The sequence below is a fragment of the Lipotes vexillifer genome, unplaced genomic scaffold (assembly GCF_000442215.2).
Source record: "Lipotes vexillifer unplaced genomic scaffold, Lipotes_vexillifer_v1.1 scaffold733, whole genome shotgun sequence".
Lineage (NCBI taxonomy): Eukaryota > Metazoa > Chordata > Mammalia > Artiodactyla > Lipotidae > Lipotes > Lipotes vexillifer.
In genome coordinates this window covers 103,186-126,610 of record NW_006799374.1, presented here as the reverse complement: position 1 = coordinate 126,610, position 23,425 = coordinate 103,186, and the positions used below count along the sequence as shown (strand labels likewise).

General features: G+C 40.3%; 1 protein-coding gene across 1 annotated transcript in view; it reads right to left on the bottom strand.

Moving 5' to 3' along the window:
• FMN2 (formin 2) overlaps window positions 1-23,425 on the bottom strand; it is a 312,599-nt gene that overhangs the window by 281,602 nt on the left and 7,572 nt on the right. The gene's annotated exons all lie outside the window — the stretch shown is intronic.

Below are 23,425 nucleotides of genomic sequence, written 5' to 3'. Positions count from 1 at the left end.
TCTTTCCAATGAGGAGATGATGACCCTCTCAAATAATTTACTGAGAAAATGCAAGGATCTGGGACAAACTGTATATGCAGAACACCCACACCTGCACCATCCCCTGCCTACGCTTCACGGTGGACACCCTGATGCAGACAAAAGCAAGTTCTTCCCTCTGTGTCCTGGATCTAATTCCTTGTTGCATGCATGGAACTTCACTCTTTAACTGTTCCTTCTCTCTCTGAATCATGAACATGCCCTTCTAGACTGGACGTTTCCAGAATCACAAATACATGCTTAACTGTAAAAAAAATCTCCATGAGCCCACATCATTCCCCACCGCCAGCTACTGTCCCATTTCTTGGTTTCCTTTCACATCAAAACTGCCAAGTATATAATCACAAAGTATACAAATAACAAATGTTGAAGAGGATGTGGAGAAAAGGGAACCTTCATACTTTGTGGGTGGGAATGTAAATTGGTGCAGTAACAACAAAAAGCACTATGGAGGTTTCTCAAAAAATTAAAAATAGAACTACCATATGACTTACCAATTCCACTGCTGGGCAAATCTCCAAAAAAATGTTTCAAAAATACATGCACCCCAATGTTCATAGCACCACTATTTACGATAGCGAAGATATGAAAGCAACCTAAATGTCCATCAACAGACGAATAGATAAAGATGATGTGGTATTCCATTCCAAGTAATATTGGAATTACTTGGAATATTCCAAGTAATATTCCATTGTGGCATATATGCAATGGAATATTACTTTGCCATAAAGAATGAAATAATGCCATTCGCAGCTACATGGATGGACACAGATTATCATACTAAGTGAAGTAAGTCAGAAAGAAAAAGACAAACACCATATGATATCACTTATATGTAGAATCTAAAATACGATATAGGGGATTTGGTTCAAGATGATGGAATAGAAGGACGTGCTCTCACTCCCTCTTGTGAGAGCCCTGGAATCACAACTAACTGCTGAACAATCATCAACAGGAAGACACTGGAACTCACCAAAAAAGATACCCCACAGCCAAAGACAAAGGAGAAGCCACAACGAGACGATAGGAGGGGCACAACTACAGTGAAATCAAACTCCATAACTGCTGGGTGGGTGACTCACAAACTGGAGAACACTTAACTACAGAAGTCCACCCACTGGAGTGCAGGTTCCAAGCCCCACATCAGTCTTCCCAACCTGGGGGTCCGGCAACGGGAGGAGGAATTCCTAGAGAATCAGACTTTGAAGGCTAGTGGGATTTGATTGCAGGACTTCAACAGAACTGGGGGAAACAGAGACTCTACTGTTGGAGGGCACAGACAAAGTAGTGTACGCATTGGGACTCAGAGGAAGGAGCAGTGACCCCATAGGAGACTGAACCAGACCTACCTGCTAGTGTTGGAGGGTCTCCTGCAGAGGTGGGGGGTGGCTGTGCCTCACCATGGGGACAAGGACACTGGAACAGAAGTTCTGAGAAGTACTCCTTGGTGGGAGCACTCCCAGAGTCTGCCATTAGCCCCACCAAAGAGCCCAGGTAGGCTCCAGTGTTGGGTCACCTCAGGCCAAACAACCAACAGGGAGGGAACCCAGACCCACCCATCAGCAGTCAAGAGGGTTAAAGTTTTCCTGAGCTCTGCTCACCAGAGCAACACACAGCTCTAGCCACCACCAGTCACTCCCATCAGAAAACCTGCCCAAGCCTCGTAGAGAGCCTCAACCACCAGAGGGCAGACAGCAGAAGCAAGAAGGACTACAATCCTGCAGCCTGTGGAACAAAAACCACGTTCACAGAAAGATGGACAAGATGAAAAGGCAGAGGGCTATGTACCAGATAAAGGAACAAGACAAAACCCCAGAAAAACAACTAAATGAAGTGGAGATAGGCAACCTTCCAGAAAAAAATTCAGAATGATAGTGAAGATTATCCACGACCTCGGAAAAACAATGGAGGCAAAGATCAAGAAGATGCAAGAAATGTTTAACAAAGACCTCGAAGAATTAAAGAACAAACAAATAGAGATGAACAATACAATAACTGAAATGAAAACTACACTAGAAGGAATCAATGGGAGAATAACTGAGGCAGAAAAATGGATAAGTGACCTGGAAGACACAATGGTGGAATTCACTGCTGCAGAACAGAATAAAGAAAAAGAATGAAAAGAAACGAAGACAGCCTAAGAGACCTCTGGGACAACATTAAACGCAACAACATTTGCATTATGGGGGTCCCAGAAGGAGAAGAGAGAGAAAGGACTCAAGAAAATATTTGAAGAGATTATAGTCGAAAACTTCCCTAACATGGGTAAGGAAATAGCCACCCAAGTCCAGGAAGTGCACAGAGTCCCATACAGGAGAAACACACCGAGACACATGCTAATCAAATTGGCAAAAATTAAAGACAAAGAAAAATTATTGAAAGAAGCAAGGGAAAAATGACAAATAACATACAAGGGAACTCCTATAAGGTTAACCTCTGATTTCTCAGCAGAAACTCTACAAGCCAGAAAGGAGTGGCATCACATATTTAAAGGGATAAATGGGAGGAACCTACAACCAAGATTACTCTACCCGGCAAGGATCTCATTCAGATTCCAGGGAGAAATCAAAACCTTTACGGACAAGCAATACCTAAGAGAATACAGTTCCACCATACCAGCTCTAAAACAAATGCCATATGAACTTCTCTAAGTGGGAAACACAAGAGAAGAAAAGGATCTACACAAACAAACCCAAAACAATTTTAAAAATGGTAATAGGAACATACATATCGATAATTACCTTAAACATGAATGGATTAAGTGCTCCAACCAAAATACATAGATTGGATGAATGGATACAAAAAAAAGACCCATATATATGCTGGCTACATGAGACTCACTTCAGACCTAGGGACACATACAGACTGAAAGTGAGGGGATGGAAAAACATATTCCATGCAAATGGAAATCAGTAAAAGCTGGAGTAACAATACTAATATCAGATAAAATAGATTTTAAAAGAAGAATGTTACAAGAGACAAGGAAGGACACTACATAATTGATCAAGGGAGCAATCCAAGAAAAAGATATAACAATTATAAATATATATGCACCCAATATAAGAGCACCTCAATTCGGAGGCAAGTGCTTACAGCTATAAAGAGGAAATTGACAGTAACCGAATAATATAGGGGACTTTAACACCCCACTTACACCAATGGACAGATCATCCAAACAGAAAATTAATAAGGAAACACAAGCTTTAAACGACAAAACAGACCAGATAGATTTGATTGATATTTATACGACATTCCATCCAAAAACAGCACATTACACTTTCTTCTCAAGTGTACACAGAACATTCTCCAGGATAGATCACACCTTGGGTCACAAATCAAGCCTCAGTAAACTTAAGAAAACTGAAATCATATCAAGCATCTTTTCTGACCACAACGCTATGAGATTAGAAATCAATTACAAGGAAATAAACATAAAAAACACAAACATATGGAGGCTAAACAATACGTTACTAAATAACCAAGAGATCACGGAGGAAATCAAAAAATACCTAGAGAAAAATTACAATGAAAACATGACAATCCAAAACCTATGGGATGCACCAAAAGCAGTTCTAAGATGGAAGTCTATAGCTATACAAGCCTACCTCAAGAAACAAGAAAAATCTCAAATAAATAATCTAACCTTACACCTAAAGGAACTAGAGAAAGAAGACCCAAACAAAACCCAAAGTTAGCAGAAGGAAAGAAATCATAAAGATCACAGCAGAAATAAATGGAATAAAAACAAAGAAAACAATAGCAAAGATCAATAAAACTAAAAGCTGGTTCTTTGAGAAGATAAACAAAATTGATAAACTATTAACCAAACTCATCAAGAAACAGAGGGAGAGGACTCAAATCAATAAAATTAGAAATGAAACACGAGAAGTTACAACAGACACCACAGAAATACAAATCATCCTAAGAGACTACTACAAGCAACTCTATGCCAATAAAATGGACAACCTGGAAGAAATGGACAAACTCTTAGAAAGGTACAACCTTGCAAGACTGAACCAGGAAGAAATCGAAAATATGAACAGACCAATCACAGGTAATGAAATTGAAACTGTGATTAAAAATCTTGCAACAAACAAAAGTCCAGGACCAGATGGCTTCACAGGTGAATTCTATGGAACACTGTGAGAAGAGCTAACACTTATCCTTCTCAAACTCTTCCAAAAAATCACAGAAGTAGGAACACTCCCAAACTCATTCTATGAGGCCACCATCAGCCTGATACCAAAACCAGACAAAGATACTACAAAAAAAGAAAATTACAGACCAATATCACTGATGAATATAGATGCAAAAATCCTCAACAGAATATGAGCAAACAGAATACAACAACACATTAAAAGGATCATACACCATGATCAAGTGGGTTTTATCGCAGGGACGCAAGGATTCTTCAGTATATGCAAATCAATCAATGTGCTACACCATATTAACAAATTGAAGAATAAAAACCATATGATCATCTCAATAGATGCAGAAAAAGCTTTTGACAAAATTCAACACCCATTTATGATAAAAACTCTCCAGGAAGTGGGCACAGAGGGGACCTACCTCAACATAATAAAGGCCATATATGACAAACCCACAGTCAACATCATCCTCAATGGTGAAAAACTGAAACCATTTCCACTAAGATCAGGAACAAGACAAGGATGTCCACTCTCACCACTATTATTCAACATAGTTTTGGAAGTCCTAGCCATGGCAACCAGAGAAGAAAAAGAGATAAAAGGAATACAAATTGGAAAAGAAGAAGTAAAGCTGTCACTGTTTGCAGATGACATGATACTATACATAGAGAATCCTAAAGATGGCACCAGAAGACTACTAGAGCTAATCAATGAATTTGGTAAAGTTGCAGGATACAAAATTAATGCACAGAAATCTCTTGCATTCCTATACATTAATGATGAAAAATCTGAAAGAGAAATTAAGGAAACACTCCCACTTACCCTTGCAACAAAAAGAGTAATATACCTAGGAATAAACCTACCTAGGGAGACAAAAGACATGTATGCAGAAAACTATTAAGACACTGATGAAAGAAATTAAAGGTGATACCAACAAATGGAGAGATATACCATGTTCTTGGATTGGAAGAATCAATATTGTGAAAATGACTCTACTACCCAAAGCAATCTACAGATTCAATGCAATCCCTATCAAATTACCAATGGCATTTTTTTTTTTACAGAATTAGAACAAAAAAACCTTAAAATCTGTATGGAGAAACGAGAGACCCCGAAGAGCCAAAGCAGTCTTGAGGGAAAAAAACGGAGCTGGAGGAATCAGACTCCCTGACTTCAGACCATACTACAAATCTACAGTAATCAAGACAATATGATACGGGCACAAAAACAGAAATAAAGATGAATGGAACAGGATAGAAAGCCCAGAGATAAATCCACGAACCTATGGTCAACTAATTCATGACAAAGGAGGCAAGGATATACAGTGGAGAAAAGACAGCCTCTTCAATAAGTGGTGCTAGGAAAACTGGACAGCTACATGTAAAAGAAGGAAATTAGAACACTCCCTAACACCATACACAAAAATAAACTCAAAATGAATTAGATACCTAAATGTAAGACCGGACACTATAAAACCCTTAGAGGAAAACATAGGAAGAACACTCTTTGACATAAATCACAGCAAGATCTTTTTTGACCCACCTCCTAGAGTAACGGAAATAAAACCGAAAATAAACAGATGGGACCTAATGAAACTTAAAAGCTTTTACACAGCAAAGGAAAGTACAAACAAGACGAAAAGACAACCCTCAGAATGGGAGAACATATTTGCAAATGAATCAACGGACAAAGGATTAATCTCCATAATATATAAACAGCTCATGCAGCGCAATATTAAAAAACCAAACAACCCAATCCAAAAATGGGCAGAAGTCCTAAATAGACATTTCTCCAAAGAACACATACAGATGGCCAGGAAGCACATGAAAAGCTGCTCAACATCACTAATTATTAGAGAAATGCAAATCAAAACCACAATGAGGTATCACCTCACACCAGTTAGAATAGACATCATCAGAAAATCTACAAACAACAAATGCTGGAGAGGGTGTGGAGAAAGGGGAACCCTCTTGCACTGTTGGTGGGAATGTAAATTGATACAGCCAGTATGGAGAACAGTATAGAGGTTCCTTAAAAAACTAAAAATAGAATCACCATATGACCCAGCAATCCCACTACAGGGCATATACCCAGAGAAAACCGTAACTCAAAAAGACACATACACCCAAATGTTCATTGCCGCACTAGTTACAATAGCCAGGACATGGAAGCAACCTAAATGCCCACTGACAGATGAATGGATAAAGAAGATGTGGGACATATATACAATGGAATATTGCTCAGCCATAAAAAGGAACGAAATTGGGTCATTTGTAGAGACGTGGATGGATTGATGGGCTGTCATACAGAGTGAAGTAAGTCAGAAAGAGAAAAACAAATATACATATTAACGCATATATGTGGAACCTAGAAAAATGGTACAGATGAACAGGTTTTCAGGGCAGAAACTGAGACACAGATGTAGAGAACAAACGTATGGAAACCAAGGGAATTAAGTGACAAGGCTGGTGGTGGGCTGAATTGGGAGATTGGGATTGACATATATACCCTAATATGTATAAAATGGATAACTAATAAGAACCTGCTGTATACAAAAATAAATAAAATAAAATTCAAAGAAAAATAACATATGATACAAATGAACTTATTTACAAGACAATAACAAACTCACAGACATAGGAAAACTCATGGTTACCAAGGAGGGGGGAGGGCCAAATTATGAGTATGGGATTAAGAGACACAAACTACTATATATAAAATAAACAAAAAGGATTTACTGCATAGCATAAGGAATTATACCCAATATCTTGTTATAATTTGTAATGCAATACAACCTGAAAACTACTTACTTTGCTATACACCTGAAACTAACGCAACATTGTAAATCGACTCTACTTGAATGAGAAGAAACCTACTAGCCAGAATTACCTACACCTGCCACCTCCGGCACCTCCCTCCTGGCTCAGCCCACTCTGCGCTTAATCCCTCCAGAAATTCTCACTGATGACTCACTCTGACTCCTTAGAACACTTTCCTCTCACCCCCTGATGCTCCCTCTGTTCTCTCCACCTCACCAGCCACGGTCTCTCCAGGCCCCTTTCCTGGCTGCTCTGCTCTGAGTGTTCAGGCTCATTCTATGGCCTCCTCTCAACTCTTCCTGTTTTCTCTCCTATGGTCTCACCCCAGCTGCAAACGCTCCTCCCCTCAAAACCAGGCAGGCCGCTATGACTGCATCAGCCAGCAGAGGATGGGAGAAGCGACATCCCCCTTGGGAAGATGAGAAATCAAAGAACCTCCAACCAGGTACTGAGAGATTTTTCCTCCAGGGTCCCTCAACCTGGACTCAAGGAAGCCTGAAACCCAGAAGTGGGTATCAGAATTGACTGGGGAAGCTTTTGGGGGCAATTTGGCCATGCGTGTCAGTAATCTTTAAAAATTCACCCCTTGACCCAAAAATTCCACTTTGGAAAACATGTCAGAGGCCACTATCCAGAGTGATGCATCACAGGATTATTGTGAAGATCAGATGAGACAACACATGTAAAGAGTGCTCAGCACAGTTCCTGGTACAATAATAAATGGATCGTTACTAGTAAAAAAAAAGAAACTAAAATGTCCAACTGTAAGGACATAGATAAAAAAGGATAGCTTTATATAGATGACAGCTTACTATACAGCTGTCAGAAGTCATGTTAGTATAAAAAGAATAATGACTCAATTAATTTAAACACATTGAATATATGAAAAGGAATAAGAAAAGTAAAATCAATAGATGTCACTGGAGAATGCTAGTGCACCAATAGCCACTGGTAACAGAGAATTAATGGGAAATAAATAGAGCATTTAATCTGCCTTTCCAGTACGAACTGGATTTTGGGTTAATAATCATACCTCGTAATTAAAGTTTTCAGTACAGGAAAATTCCAGCCAAAAATGCAAAGAAATGACAAAATTAGAAAATTGCAATCCCTAATGGTTCACTTAATGAATAGATGGGAAACCCATTATAATAAAGGTCAACTGCGGCTTCCCTGGTGGCGCAGTGGTTGGGAGTCCGCCTGCCGATGCAGAGGACGCGGGTTCGTGCCCCCGTCCGGAAAAGATCCCACATGCCGCGGAGCGGCTGGGCCCGTGAGCCATGGCCGCTGGGGGAGAGGCCGCGGCAGTGAGAGGCCCACGTACCACAAAAATTAAAAAAAAGGTCAACTGAAAAATCTGCAAAGAAGACATCAAGCTGTCATCCCCAAACCCACAAGTCATTCAGAGTTAACACAAGGAGACAGGTAAACCTGGGGGTGGGGGGAACTGTAAAGTCCACAGCACTGCCCAACAAGCTCCCATGCTGTCTCTCCAGGAAGAGAGAAAAGAGGCCCGAGCATGAGTCACACCATGTCAGCCTGGACTTATTCTCGCCCAGGGTTTCAGACAGTCTGTGAATGCCTAGTTAACAGACTAGTGTTGTCTGTTGGGTTAGGGCTACCCTAACACTAACCCTAAACAATGAATTCTATGTGCCTTCAATATAATGATGCCATTGTGGCATATTAAAAAGTACATTTTTGAGATGCAGACTTACGTATTTGAGATTCACATAACATCATGCCAGGAATTTGTCCAAATTAGTCCATTAAAAAAGGGTGGTGAGGGGTGGAGGTGATGAAGCTATTACAGGGTAAATAATGCTGATAATTATGGGAGGTGGGTGGTGGTCCCGTGGGGCTTCATCACACCTCTGCTTTATGTATGACCAAACTTTAACAATTAATATCTTCAATCATGTTATTAAAAAGGTTTAATGACATGGAACAATATGTCAAAAATATTACGTGAAATACTCAAGATTACACAGCTTAACAAGGTATGCTCCTGATTCTGCAAAAATAGCAGACACGACTTCGCTTATTAAAGAGTCAAATCACTGCAGTAGGAGTATGACAAGTTTTTTTTTTTTATGTCCTGCACACCAGCTGGACTGAACTGAACTCCCCCTCTGACCAACAGATGTAATTTGACCAGAGCGGGGGGAACGGACAGAGACACGACCTTCTGTTTTGCTTCTTGCACTGATGGCTGGGGATTTAATTGGGACACACTGGCCCCAACAGACATCGGAGGCCTTGTACCTAAACTGGGGAGAACTGGCTGACCTAAAGCTTCTGGACCCACCCTTCCTTCTTCACCATACGAACCAGCTCCTGTGACCAGGAAACACAGGCTCCAGGGTCCCTCCAGCACCCCCATCCCCATCCCACCTCCTACCCCATGTTGGTGCCCCCAACTCCTGTCCTGGGTCACAGCACCTGTTTCTAGACAGGATGTGTTGACCACACCAACAAATGAAAATACTGGCCCTAGAATATGAATAAGCATAACTTTTCTAAGTGCTCAGCTATTTAAACTTCATTTTACTTTGTATTTTCATTTGTTATTTAATCAACGATATTTACTGAGCTCTTACTGTATACAAAGCAGCTCTAAATCAATTTGCCAAAAACCGACTTGCTAAATGAAATAACATTCATCCAATGACAGACAAGGAACTTACTAACCACAAATGCTCTGATTATTTCTGAACTAATCGTCTCTCCCTCCTTGCATATGTCCTTACACACTTAGTAAACTTCAGCACGTGGAGCCGCTTTGCACTCATACTACAGTATCCCCACGGGGTTGGTTCCAGGACACCTTCGGTACCAAAATCTGCAGATGCACAAGTCCCTTATATTAAAGGGCCTAGTATTTGCATATAACCTACACACATCCTCCCTTTAAATCATCTCTATATTACTTAATACCGAACACCATGTACATGCTATGTAAATAGTTGTAAATACAATGTAAATCCTATGTAAACAGTTGCTGGTGCCCAGCAAGTTCAAGTTTCGCTTTTTGGAACATTCTGGAATTTTTTTTAAAAAACATATTTTCAACCTGCAGTTGGTTGAATTGGTGGATGCAGAGAACGCGTGGATACAAAGAGCTGACTGTAGCTATAAATACTCCTCTTGCATTGCTAAGCAAATATCACAGGGCTAAACATGGAAACAACAGCCAGGGGACAGTCCTAAAGAACTATTTACCATCACAACAAATCTTCTCGCACAATGAAGTAAAATCATAAATTTCTGCCCAGGTGGGTGGGTGAGCAGTGACACTATAAAGAGCAGAAAACCTTTTACTTGGATAGAACTATACCATGTAAAAGGCACATCTATATCTACTGTCAGCTTTGAAAAGCAGAGCAAGGATTTATCCCCGTGATTTCAAAGAAACCAACTGAAGAACGAAAAGGTTCTAGAATCTGCCTGATGTCCTAAGACCAGAAAGTGGCAGTGCCAGAACTGGACGCACGCTCTGCTCTCCTAATTTTTATTCCAGGCGTCTTCCACTTCTGGGTGGGCCAGCAACTCTGGGAAAGGCTTCTGACCAACATTCTGGGCTAAGATATAAAAGACAGAGACCACGAGGTCTGTGCCCTGCAAGGGCTCACGAGCTAGTCATAATGACCAAAGCTCCAGAAGGAATACTTTACATGCACTCTATTTAGAACATGCTCTCTTAACCAAACATCCTCGGTGGAAATGGCAGCAGGGGGCGGGGGCTGCTGGCAGCAAAGACAAGATACAACCAAGCACTCAGGAGTCTATCATTTGCCAGAGACTGTCCTGGTCCACCAAGAATTTCATTACGAGGAAAACACGCTCCTTGTCCACAATAGCAATAAAACAGGACAATGTAGGCAGGACACCCCTGCAGAAAAGACACAGAGTAATCATGCCTCTGGCTCCTTCTCTATCTACTGGAGAAAATAAAGTATCTAAACAGGAAGAGAAACTTTTAATACGTGGAGACAGCAGGAGACTTTTTTTCCCCTAGCCTGGATAATGCATGTAACTTTTCTGTTTTTATTGTACTTTTTGTCATTTCTAGGATTAAATAACTCAGTGACAATCCACCACTTAATTTTCAGCATTTTGGAGCCAGAAGAAACCTTAGCGATTATTTGTCTCAATCCTCCAATTTTTCCTAAAAAGAAATCAAGGCCCAAATATTTGAGTAACATGCCAGGTTATACACGGGGGAAGGCTAGGTGTGAGTTATGTTATTCTATGACCCATAATATCACTAATTTATAATCATGTTTTTAATTTATATTTTAACAGCCTAGAAACATATAATGGGTATTTTTGCTTTTGTGTATTCTTTAATGGTTGAAGGATGAACAACATAATTGCTATATTCTGAAAGGCATCAACATAGTTTTTGTTTCTACAGGCCACATATGTTATGCAAAATAAGAGTTAAACAGAAGTCTCATTATGTTAAACTTTTTTCTGACCAGCAAGTCCACAGTTAGACATTAATGATAATTGCTTAAGTGTATGATGGAGCGAGCAGAGACAGCTCACATATTATGTACGGATCATCATATACTGATGACCTCTGTGGGATAAATAAGAAAATAGAGACACGGCCAAGTACAATCGAGTGGAAATTAACAGGTCTAGTATCAGATCCACAAGGCTACAAGTTTCACAGTGACTGAAGGGGTCTCAGGAGTATTAACATCTAGAACTTTCTCAAGGAAAGAAGGCCAGCATGTGGTCAAATGGCTGGACGTGTCACAGGAGGTGCAAGGACCCAGCTGGGCCCACCCCCAGAGACAACACCACAGCTCACCAAGGGCTCCGCACACGGTCGCAAGCTCCCTAAACCCCAGGCTCAGAGCCCACCAAGCCCACAGCCAGGGCTGGTCCAGACGCTCTCACAGGAAGACGCCCTTCCTCAGGCTCCGAACTCCAGGGAAGGAAGGGAGACAAAATATTTTAAACTTAAACTCTTACAGACTGGGTACAGATTTGCTGATGGTCTATCTGAGTCCTTAACAGTAAGTGCCTGTAATGCGTCTTCACGTCTGTTTTGAAGAAGTTGACTGCTCTGTGTGGTGACCTGGTCTCATGTGTGATGCATCTTGGTTACCCGACACTGAGAGTACGGAGAATAGCAGTAAAAAATATGCTCAGCATCAACTACAATAAAACATAACACAGAGACAGAGCATTCAAAAGTGACTCGGTGTAGAGAGCTCTGACGAGAGTCACTGCACAGTCTACTCAAATTTATATAAATTTAAAGCTCAGTTTTGGCATCCATCAAGGCTTTTTTGGGGGGAAGAGATAAAAGAAACTATGCAACTTCAGTTGATCAAGGACTGAAATGCGACAAGAACAAGCTGAGAAATTTAATCAAATGAATCTAATAAAATCACCCAAGTAATATCATGGGACATATGTGACAGTGACAACCAACCCCTTCTCGGGACCTATGTTAGATTACGGATTTCTCTGGTAATTTCTTCAAAGATCGTGAAACACATCAAACTTCAAAGGAAAAAATTATAGAAATGTCAAAAGGAAAAATGCTTTAAAAATTAATTTCAGTCTATTATGTTAAATCAATAAAAGTGAGTCTAATAAATGGCAGCTTTAAAATACCTCTGGCTGAAGAGTTTTTTACATATTTAAAGCAGCCCCAAATAAAAGGAACGAGACACACAGACCATCGCAGCTGCTCTGAGCTTTTGAAGTCAAACATCACTGACTCTTCTAGTTGGAAGGAAAGTCAGTGGTCAAGTTCAGCCTCTCCAGGTTTGTGGTCACAGCAGTAGGTCTTCAACCAGCCTCTGAACGTCTCCAGTAAATAGTGAAATCGCCCCTCCCAAGACCAGTGGTTCCAAAGCTGGACCCTCTTTGAGGGACGCCTCCCTGACGCTGAGTGAATCACACACAGTGTTAGCAAATCTAGCTCCTCCGTCCCAGACACCTTCGATCTTCAACATCAATCTCAGGCTTAAAGTCTGTCCTGGTCGATGGAGAGCCATAGAATAATTCTGAGAAGAGCATTAAGAACTCTCCTGGAAAGAAGGGGGTGAGTTTTGTTTTTGTTTTTTTTTGAATTTTGGAGGTATATTTATTTTAACAGGGGTTAGTGACTGGAGGATCTGAGGAGGAAATGCGAGGAACTTGCTAACTACACCTCCCAGACTTCTGGCTGAGGAGACTGGGTAGAGGGCTGCGCAGATGCTGTTACCACCCACCAGGCAGACAATGAACAAGGGAGCAGGGTGGCTTTGGAGGACAGAGAAGCTCAGCGTGGACCGCCTCCCACAGCCCCTGTCAAGATGTTTTCAAGGCAACAGGAAATCTGCATCTGAAATTCACAGAGAGACCTGAACAGTGCAGTCATCCTCATTCAGGGAAAGGGTTCCCGGGGATGAATGTTCAGATGGACTGAAGCCCAGGGGAAGCAGCATGTACTTAGCAAGGGTCCGGTGAAAGAAGAGGACCAGGAGAAGGTAACAAGAGCCGGCCCAAAACGAAGGAGGCAAACCAGCAGAAGCAGGTAGTGGAAACCAAGGAATGTGGGGTTTTCTGTTTGGATAAAATATACAGTGGTTTAAATGATGTTTTTGAAGCATTTTTTTAATTAGACATTTTTATTAATGTTGAATGTGAAACACAACCTACTAAATTAGAATATTAATGATGTTTCTGGATTTTAGGATTATACCTTCCCCAAAAGAGCACAGATTCACAAAGACGGATAATATGTAAGCCCCAAAAGAGTCACAGTAATTTCAAAACAATCTACACAAAGTACACTATGTTCTATGATTGTTTCAATTATTTTGCTGTAAACAAAGATAAAAGGACTGCCTTTACAATCCCATATGACTATTGCGATATTGTGATTTATAATAAGAAATATGCATTTGGTCTTTGTCCAATTTCTGGCACAGAGCTTCTAAAACCCTTGGTATTTCCTCAAAAATATGATGAGTGAAAAAAGTCAACATCATTGGCTGCCAGCGGTGGGGTAAAGTAGGGAAGCCTGACAGCCAAGGAGCTTGAGGGAACTTTTGGAGGTGATAGATGTATTCTGTTTTCTGACTGAGGTGGAAGGTTATGTATGGGTTTATACATTTGCCAAGTTTATTAAACTGTACACTGAAAATGGTGCATGTTGTTGTATATAAACTATACATCAATAAAATTTACTTTAGAACTATCTGAGCTTAGAATGATTTCTAGCCTGTAATTAGACATCCAAATTTCCAGTAGTTATGAAGGTGAAATAAAGACATTTTTAGATATAAAAGGGCTCAAATATTTGCACGGTGTATTCACCTTCTCTAGTTAAGGTCCTAGAAGATATACTTCAGCAAAGAGGGAGAAAACCAAAAGAGAGAAACTTACAGGGGTCCAGGGGAAACAGAGGATGTGAAAGGAAGTCCAGGAATGATAGATGATCAGCAAGATTAGAGAACAACCAATGTAGATTGGAGCAGGGGGCCTGAGTCCTCTGGAAAGGCGGCCTCCAGGGGAAAAAATAAATTTATCTCTTAGAGTTTATAGGGAATATTAAAGATAGATTTGAGTCAAAAATTTTGAAGCATCTGAAAAATTCTCCTAGAAAAGCAGGAAAATGAAAAAAAAAAAATTGTTAACTCCAGGAGATAGAAAGCATGATATAAGAAAGGACGTTTGAACATAGTACATGATATGACTTTGCAGTGACTACTATTTGCATAGTCCTAAGAATCTAAATATTAACTTTTTATTTTATAAAAATGTGTGATCTCTGTTACGGAATTGGGGGCACAGGAGGTAATAAGAGAGGTAGATGTGAGAAAACTAAAACCCCATCTATCGTGATGGAGAGTTGGAAATCGAAAATGGAGATATTTTAGAAATAATTAGGCAAATGCCAAAGAAAACTGCTACACAAGTTGTGAATGGTTGCCTCTGTTGAAAGGGGAGTAATCAAAGGATCAGAAGGGGCAAGACAGGAAACTGCTTTTATTCATGAAAATTAAAGTTAATAAAAAATAGAAAATGTCTCAGCTCTAAAAAATAAAATAAAATAAAATAAAGAACAAAATAAATAAAACCCTTGGACTTTCCTAAATGACTGGAGCAAAAAAGGTGTCTTGATATTCATAACAAGACCCTTTCAAGTACACTGAGTTTACGTTAATGCAGTGACTTTTGGAAGCACCCAAAGATGGGGGCTGGTTGTCAGGGGAACCAACCCTGTCGTTAGTGTTGGAACCTTCAGTCCCACCTCTGACCTCCCGGGAGGAAAAGGGAGCAGAGCTGGAGACTGATTCAATCACCAATGTCCAATGATTTAATCAATCAAGCCTGTGTAAATAAGCCTCCATAAAAACCCAAGGGGACAGGATTCAGAGAACTTCTGGGTCAGCAAACAGGTGGAGATTCAGGGACAGCAGCTCCCAGGTACTCCATGCCCTTTCCCCATACCTTGCTCTGTGCATCTCTTCCATCTGACTCTTCCTGAGTTATATCATTTTATAATAAACTGGTAATCTGGAGAATGAAATGCTTCTCTGAGTTCTATAAGCTGCTGTAGAGAATTAATTAAACCCAAGGAGGGGGCTGCTGGAACCTATAAGCTGCTCAGTCAGAAGCCCAGGTGACAACCTGGACCTGTGACTGGCATCTGAAGGGTGGGCAGCCTTGTAGGACTGAGCCCTTAGTCTGAGGGACCTGACACCATCTCCAGGTAAGCAGTGTTGTCAGAATTGAGTTGAATTGTAGGACACCCAGCTGGTGTCACAGAGAACTGCTTGGTGATGTGGGGAAAAAACCCACACATCAGAGTTAGTGTTAGAATCGTAGCTATAAACCACAGATATGACTAATTAACCTTTAGGTTTAAAAAATATTCATAAGGGAGATCCCATAATACTTACAGCTGAAAGACAATGAAAACATTTCTTTACCCCAAGAATAACTAGAAACAATTCAAAAGTAAAATACCATTCCCATTAGCAATGAAACATATGAAGCACCCAGAAACTAGCTCAGCAAAGAAAACACAAACCCTCCATAAAAAAAGTCCAAAACTCTATTAAAAGGACATAAAAGATGATCTGAATAAATGAAGAGGTCTTCCACAGTCTTGGATGGCATTATTAAAATGACAACAGTTCTCAATATAATCTACAAATTTAATAAATTGAACACCATCAGGACTTTTTAAAAACCCCAGCCAAAAAAAAAAAAAAACTCAACCACTTAATTTAAATTTATATAAAAAACTAGAAGCCCATCAACGGCTAAGTCCTGATAATGTTCAAACTTTGAAAAAGGGGACACTTCTCCTCCAGGTAATGAGACATACTGCAAAGCACATTTATGAGAGCTTTCTGGTACCCGCTGAAGACAGAAAAACACCCATGCAAGGAAGAGAACAGACCCTCAGACAGGGTATGGGAATGATATAAAGACGGCATTAAACATCCATAAGTAAAAACTGTTTAGTAGACAATGTTGAAAACTTTGCTTTGCCATGTGTGTCACACCACACGCTCAAGAGGACTCTGGACAGAGCAGATGTTTAAATGTAGATGGTGAATCAATAACACTATAGAAGGCTGGGGAGGAGAGAATGTTGGTGACCTCGGCCTAAGAAAGGATTTCTTAAATGAGAAGAAAATAGCACAAACCACAGATGAAAAATAGATCTGATTATGGCAAGATTAAGTACTTCTGTTCAACAAAGGACACAACAAATTTTAAAGAGGGATGAAATGCTAGGGGAAGATATTTATAACATCAAAAATTGATTCTAGGGCTTCCCTGGTGGTGCAGTGGTTAAGAATCCGCCTGCCAATGCAGGAGACATGGGTTCGATCCCTGGTCCGGGAAGATCTCACATGCCATGGAGCAACTAAGCCCATGCGCCACAACTACTGAGCCTGCGCTCTCCAGCCTGTGTGCCACAACTACGGAAGCCCACGCACCTAGAACCCATGCTCCGCAACAAGAGACTCCACGACAATGAAAAGCCCACGAATAGCAACAAACACCCAACGCAGCCAAAAATAAATAAATAAGATAAATATATTTTTTAAAAATTGATTCTATATGTCAAAATTTCAACAATTATATAGAACTGAATCCACTCCAAATAGTTTAAATAGCAAGAGACTCACGGCAGGGTATTCCTCGTCTTACAGAGTCTTGGAAGGGCTGAAGACAAAGTAGAGACCACTCACCGAGCCATGACTGAGAACAAGGCCACCAAAGCAGTGGCCGCTCTTCTCTGATCTAAGGCCTGGGTCCCAAGAGCACACTTGGCTCCCAGGTCAGGAGGTCTTCCAGCTGGGCCACCCCTGCTGCCAGCCCAGAACTGGGCTGTGCCCGCCGGGGCCACACCAGGGCCTGTGGGAACTGGTGCCTGGACACCAGGCCTCTGCTTGGCTTGAAAGAGCAAACAGCAGAGGTCAATCCTGGACCTTGTCGAGGTCTTCCAGACGTGGCACAAATTCATCCAACCTAAACCACATCTTAAACACAACCCACAAGGGACTCTGAGAAACATCACTTTTACAAGAGCCTATAATGTAAGGAAAGAAGACCAGAAGGAGTGTTAGCAATGCTCCATCACATCCTCAACATTGGTAATAAAGTCGCATCTGGAATACACAGAGAACCTCTGTGACCAAACAAGAGAAATCAGGAAACCCTATAGAAAAGGTACAAAGATATGAACAGGCAATTCACAGAAGGGTAAACCCAAACAGCTAAAAACACACAAAGTTTTTCTCAAAGGCATTAGCCATCAGATAAATACAAAGTAAAAAGTAAAACAATGACATACCACTTTCTCATTGGATTAGTAAAAATTCAAAAATTAGATAAATGCTGATTTGCTGTGCTAGCGAGTATAAACTGCGAGAAATATTTTAAAAACTAAACTGGCAGTACCCAGACAAATTAAGTAAATTTTCATTTTTTTGACCTAGCAATCTCACTCCTGAATATACATTCCAGAGAAGTTCTCACACAGGACCCGTGTGGGAATACTAATCACAGTGCTGTCTGTGGTGGCATCTAGACGTCCACCCTGGCGGATGCGGAAATCAAAGGTAAGGACCATCCACGGCCACAATACACACCTCCAGGGTCGAGACTCACATACAACAGATACGAACAGTGTCCCTGGGGCTGGACGACCCAGAGGAACTCTCACTCTTTGTAACAGAATAAAGCAGTAAGAAACAACCCACCTGATAAACTTTCACCAGGAAAAATCTGTACATTTTTTTTCCCAAAGGCTCCTGAGTTAGAAAAAAAAAAAAAAAGCAAAAGAATGAAGTCTACAATTCAGACTGTTTGTACAACCGAAAATTAAATACACCCAAAATACTACACACTTTACAAAAATACATACATACATACATACAATTTTAAGGATATCAATCAAACACATAAAAGCTGTTCCCTGCATCCATGAGGGAGATCAGAATAGGAAATGAAAATACAGAAAATAAATCCAAGGACAACGTGAAGAGTTCTGCATGGACTAACAATGCCCTCAGGGTACCAATAAACACGTACTTCTGTCCTCAAGACCAGGGAGAGAGTGTCAGTAAGACCTAGAACTACTAGGGAGTACAAGCTACCTGAAAAAGGACTCGGGAACATTCAAGCCAGGGGAGGGACAGAGACTAAGCAAGGGGAGAAAAACTGCAGCACAGTAGATAATAATATACAAAAGTGTGTATGTAAGAGGGTGTGAAGGAAAGGGAACCCTCCTCCACTGGTAGTGGGAATGTAAATTGTGCAGCCACTATGGAAAACCACTGTGGAGGTTCCTCAAAAAACTAAAAATACAACTACCATATGATCCAGCAATCCCACTCCTGGGCATACATCCCAAGAAAACCATGGTTTGAAAGGATACATGCACCCCAATGTTCACAGCAGCACTATTTACAACAGCCAAGACATGGAAACAACCTATGTGTCCACTGACAGATGAATGGATAAAGAAGATGTGGTACATACACACAATGGAATGTTACTCAACCATTAAAAAGAATGAAATAATGCCATTTGCAGCAACAGGAATGGATCTAGAGATTATACTAAGTACAGAGAAAGACAAATATCATACGATAACACTTATATGTGGAATCTAAAAAAAATGATACAAATGAACTTATTTCCAAAACAGAAACAGACTCACAGACATAGAAAACAAACTTATCGTTACCAAAGGCGATAGCAGGGGGAGGGGTAAATTAGGAGTTTGAGATTAACACATGCATACTATGATATATAAAATAAAGACCTACTGTATAGCACAGGGAACCATATTCAGTATCTTGTAATAAACTATAATGGAAAATAATCTGAAAAAGAAAACATGTATATGACTGAATCACTTTGCTGTACACCTGCAACTAACACATTGTACATCAACTATAGTTCGATTAAAAACTGGTTAAGTAAATTTTTAAAAAAATTTTAAGTATATATATAATATGTAATCATTTATACATAATATGTTGTATTTTATATATATACATTTGTAGTGTATATGAACTTTAGTCTCAGGGCAAGAGGGAACCACTGAAATGTTTCTACTCTGGGACCGGCCAGTTCATCTTTGTATTTTAAATAGTGGACTCTCTTGCCTTGTAGAGAATTACTGGAAGAGAGCCAAACTGAGGATAGGGAGAACGTTTAGAATCTCAATGTTGGATAATCTTTTCTAGGAAATGTAGAGGCAATGGGAATAGAAATTAGAAGACTTATCAAAGAGAAATTTAAGAATAGAGAAAATGGAAGGACTAATTGAGGTCAAGTTCAAGTATGAGAAGGGTGAGAAAACCAAGGGGTGTGGCAAGGCTGGACAGCCAAGTCTCGGTTGGGAATCCCAGGAGGCAGGTATTTAGAGGGAGGGAAAATAGTAGGTACAGTGACCCATTAGCCACAGTGACCCTCCTAGACCTGTGACAGCTCAAGGACGAGCCTGATGCAGAAGGGAGGGGGCCAGAGATGCAGACAGCCGTCCACTGGATCTAGGCGGTGATGAAGCCAGGAGACCACATGCTCAGCTTTTATTATCCCGAAGCAGATGGTAGTGAAAATGATCTGTGAATTTAGACTCAAGTGAGGCTCCTTAGAGAAATCATCCAAGTCAGAGATAAAAGCCTTACAGAATCACCCCTTCACTTACATCACATTTTCAGCCCAGAGACAAATGTCTCTCCACCTAAATCACTGCAGTTCTTATTCAGCCTTATTAGCCCACCAACAATATATTGGATCCAACGGAGTCAACACATTTTTAATTTTTCCAAGAACAAAATAAAGACACATCAAGCCCTATATCCTGAAGTAAACTACCAGGATACTATCCAAACATTTTACACCCTCAAAGCCGTTTAACCAAAATAGCACCCCAAGGACAGTGAGAAATAATGCTGAACATCCTGGGTAGCTGCAAAGTGTAATACCTCCCAAGGAGAAACCACATTCCTCACCTCTCCAAGCAGCAAGTGCTTGTCCATAGCTGTGAAACGTGCTGGGTGGGGGAAATTATCTACAAGTATATGTTTGCATAAACCATCTCTATTGTTACCCAGTTGTTTTTACGACTCTTCTCAAAGATAAGACTTATATGTTAATAATGAAGAGACTCATGGCTTCCAAAACTTTCCACAGAGTATTCAAATGCATTTACTTGGAATCCTGAAATAGTTCCTTTCTAGCCCATTTGCTTCTCAATGAGCTTGAACAAGCTGCACTACTTTAAGGCCAATAACTTTTTTTTAAAAAAGTAAAATACCTAAAAGCTCTCAAAACCTTTTATCTGTCTAGTCTCTTCAGAAAATTTCATGTCAATGCAAACTTCTAAATGAAATACCATGCACTCATAAAAGTTATTTAAGTAAGCGTGTAAAATAGTATGGAAAACTGAGGACAAAACCAATATATTAAAGTATACTGAAATAATTTATAAGAATTAGTACTACTGCTTTTACTGAGAAGTTTAAACTAAAAGGAAAAATGCAAAGCCTATAGCCCATTCAAGAATCGGAGACTCTTATTGCCCTTAGATAATGAATCTAAGGATTTCCTCAATGGATGTGGTGTCACTATTAGAATTTGGAGTGTATTTAGACTCCATACACTCTAAATCCTTGGGTCGTAACATCGAACAACACAGCCTTCTCTTCTGTAGATTCCATAAAACAGGTCCACCACCCACCATACCAGCAGTCACTACCCTGGTGTACAAAAACACAAGGTCCCAAGTGCACATCAGATAACAGCTTTCAACCAACCCAAATCTCCTTTAGCATCAATTAACAACTGATCAAAACCACCAAGGTCCTACCACCAGCTGGTACCGATGCCCAGATCATCTTTACTCCACAGTAAAAGTGGATCCTCGGGCTGCCCTGGTGGCGCAGTGGTTGAGAGTCCGCCTGCCGATGCAGGTGACACGGGTTCATGCCCCGGTCCGGGAAGATCCCACATGCCACAGAGCGGCTGGGCCCGTGAGCCATGGCCACTGAGCAAAAAAAAAGAGAATTTTGTAAAGAATTCTTGTTAAAGAAATAAATGGAAATCTGAAGGTGCAGTGTCTGGTGAATACAGCGGATGAATCAGAACTTCCCAGCCAAACTGTAACAGTTTTTGCCTGGTCATCAGAGAAACATGTGGTCTTGCGTTATCCTGATGCAAGATTATGCGTTTTCTGTTCAAATTCCGGAAGCTTTTCGTCGAGCGCTGCTTTCAGTTGGTCTAATTGGGAGCAGTACTTGTTGGAATTAATCGTTCGGTGTTCAGAAGTAGCTTATAATAAAGGACTCCCTTCCAATCCCACCATATACACAACATCACCTTCTTTGGATGAAGACCGGCCTCTGGTGTGGCTGGTGGTGGTTCGTTTTGCTTGCCCCATGATCTCTTCCATTCCACATTGTTGTACAGCATCCACTTTTCACTGCCCATCACAATTTGTTTTAAAAACAGAACGCTTTCATTACATTTAAGTAGAGAATCACATGCGGAAATATGGTCAAGAAGGATTTTTTTCCCACTTAACTTCTGTGGAACCCAAACATCAAAGCGATTAACGTAACCAAGCTGGTGCAAATGATTTTTAACGCTCGATTTGGATATTTTGAGGATGTCAGCTATCTCCCGCATGGTATAACGTTGACTGTTCTCAATTAATGTCTCGATTTGATCGCTATCAACTTCAACTGGTCTACCCAACTGTGGAGTGTCATCCAGTGAGAAATCTCCAGCACGAAACTTTGCAAACCACTTTCGACACTTTCCATCAGTCACAGCACCTTCCCTATACACTGCACAAATCTTTTTTTGTGTTTCCATTGCATGTTTACCTTTCTTGAAATAATAAAGCATAATATGCCAAAAATGTTTTTTCTTTCATTTTCAATATTAAGATGGCTACACAAAAATTCACCAATTTTGATAACTTTTTTTAAATGCACGCTGATATGACAGCTGTCACATACAATCTAACAAAATTGTTTCGAATGAAGTTAGAGACAACTAAGTGCTACCAGAGCCATCTTATGGAAAAAAACGAATGAACATTTCGGCCAACCCAAAACCACCAAGACCCTTCTGCCTGAAGTACAAAAAGAGACCCAGGGAAAAAAAAAAAAGAGAGACCCAGGGAATTCCCTGGTGGTCCAATGGTCACAACACGGGGCTTTCACTGCTGTGGGCCTGCGTTCCATCCCTGGTCAGGAAACTAACATCCCGCAAGCTGTGCAGCATGGCCAAAAAAAATACTACTACTAATAAAAATTTTTTAAATAAAAAGAAACAAGAAGGAGTAGGGTTTAAGCACTTTTAAGCATAATTTTAAAACACAACAAAGGCTTAATTTTCTCAAGAAATTATTCTATTCTCCCTGAAAATAAAAAGGACTATTTTTGGGCCATTGCAGCTCTGGCATAACAGATAATAAAGGTTCCAGTGGGTCCAAGGTACGGTGCACAGAGGAATGGCAGTAATTTTCCCACCCAATCAATGCCTCCAGGTACATCCTTGAAGGGGACGATGATACAAAGGTTTCCCTCTCTCTCTCCCACAGTGGAGCAGGTATCAAAAGACAACACTTCTCTGGCATGGTCAGCATCCTCTTCTAAGCATCCAATAACTGTTATCTTTTGTTCTTATCATTCTGATGTTACAATACCTCAATTTACTAACTACCATTTCAAATTCACTAGAAGTTTTATTTTCCATGTATTTAATATTTAAAAAGCCTCAGAAAGTTTTCAATCACTAAAATCATATCCAAAACCATCAAGTCACAAGGCAGTACATATCTGTTTCTTCCTAATGGTCCCTTCATTCTAAATTTCATTAACATCAGGTTGTTACTTATAATGCAAAAGCAGGAATGAA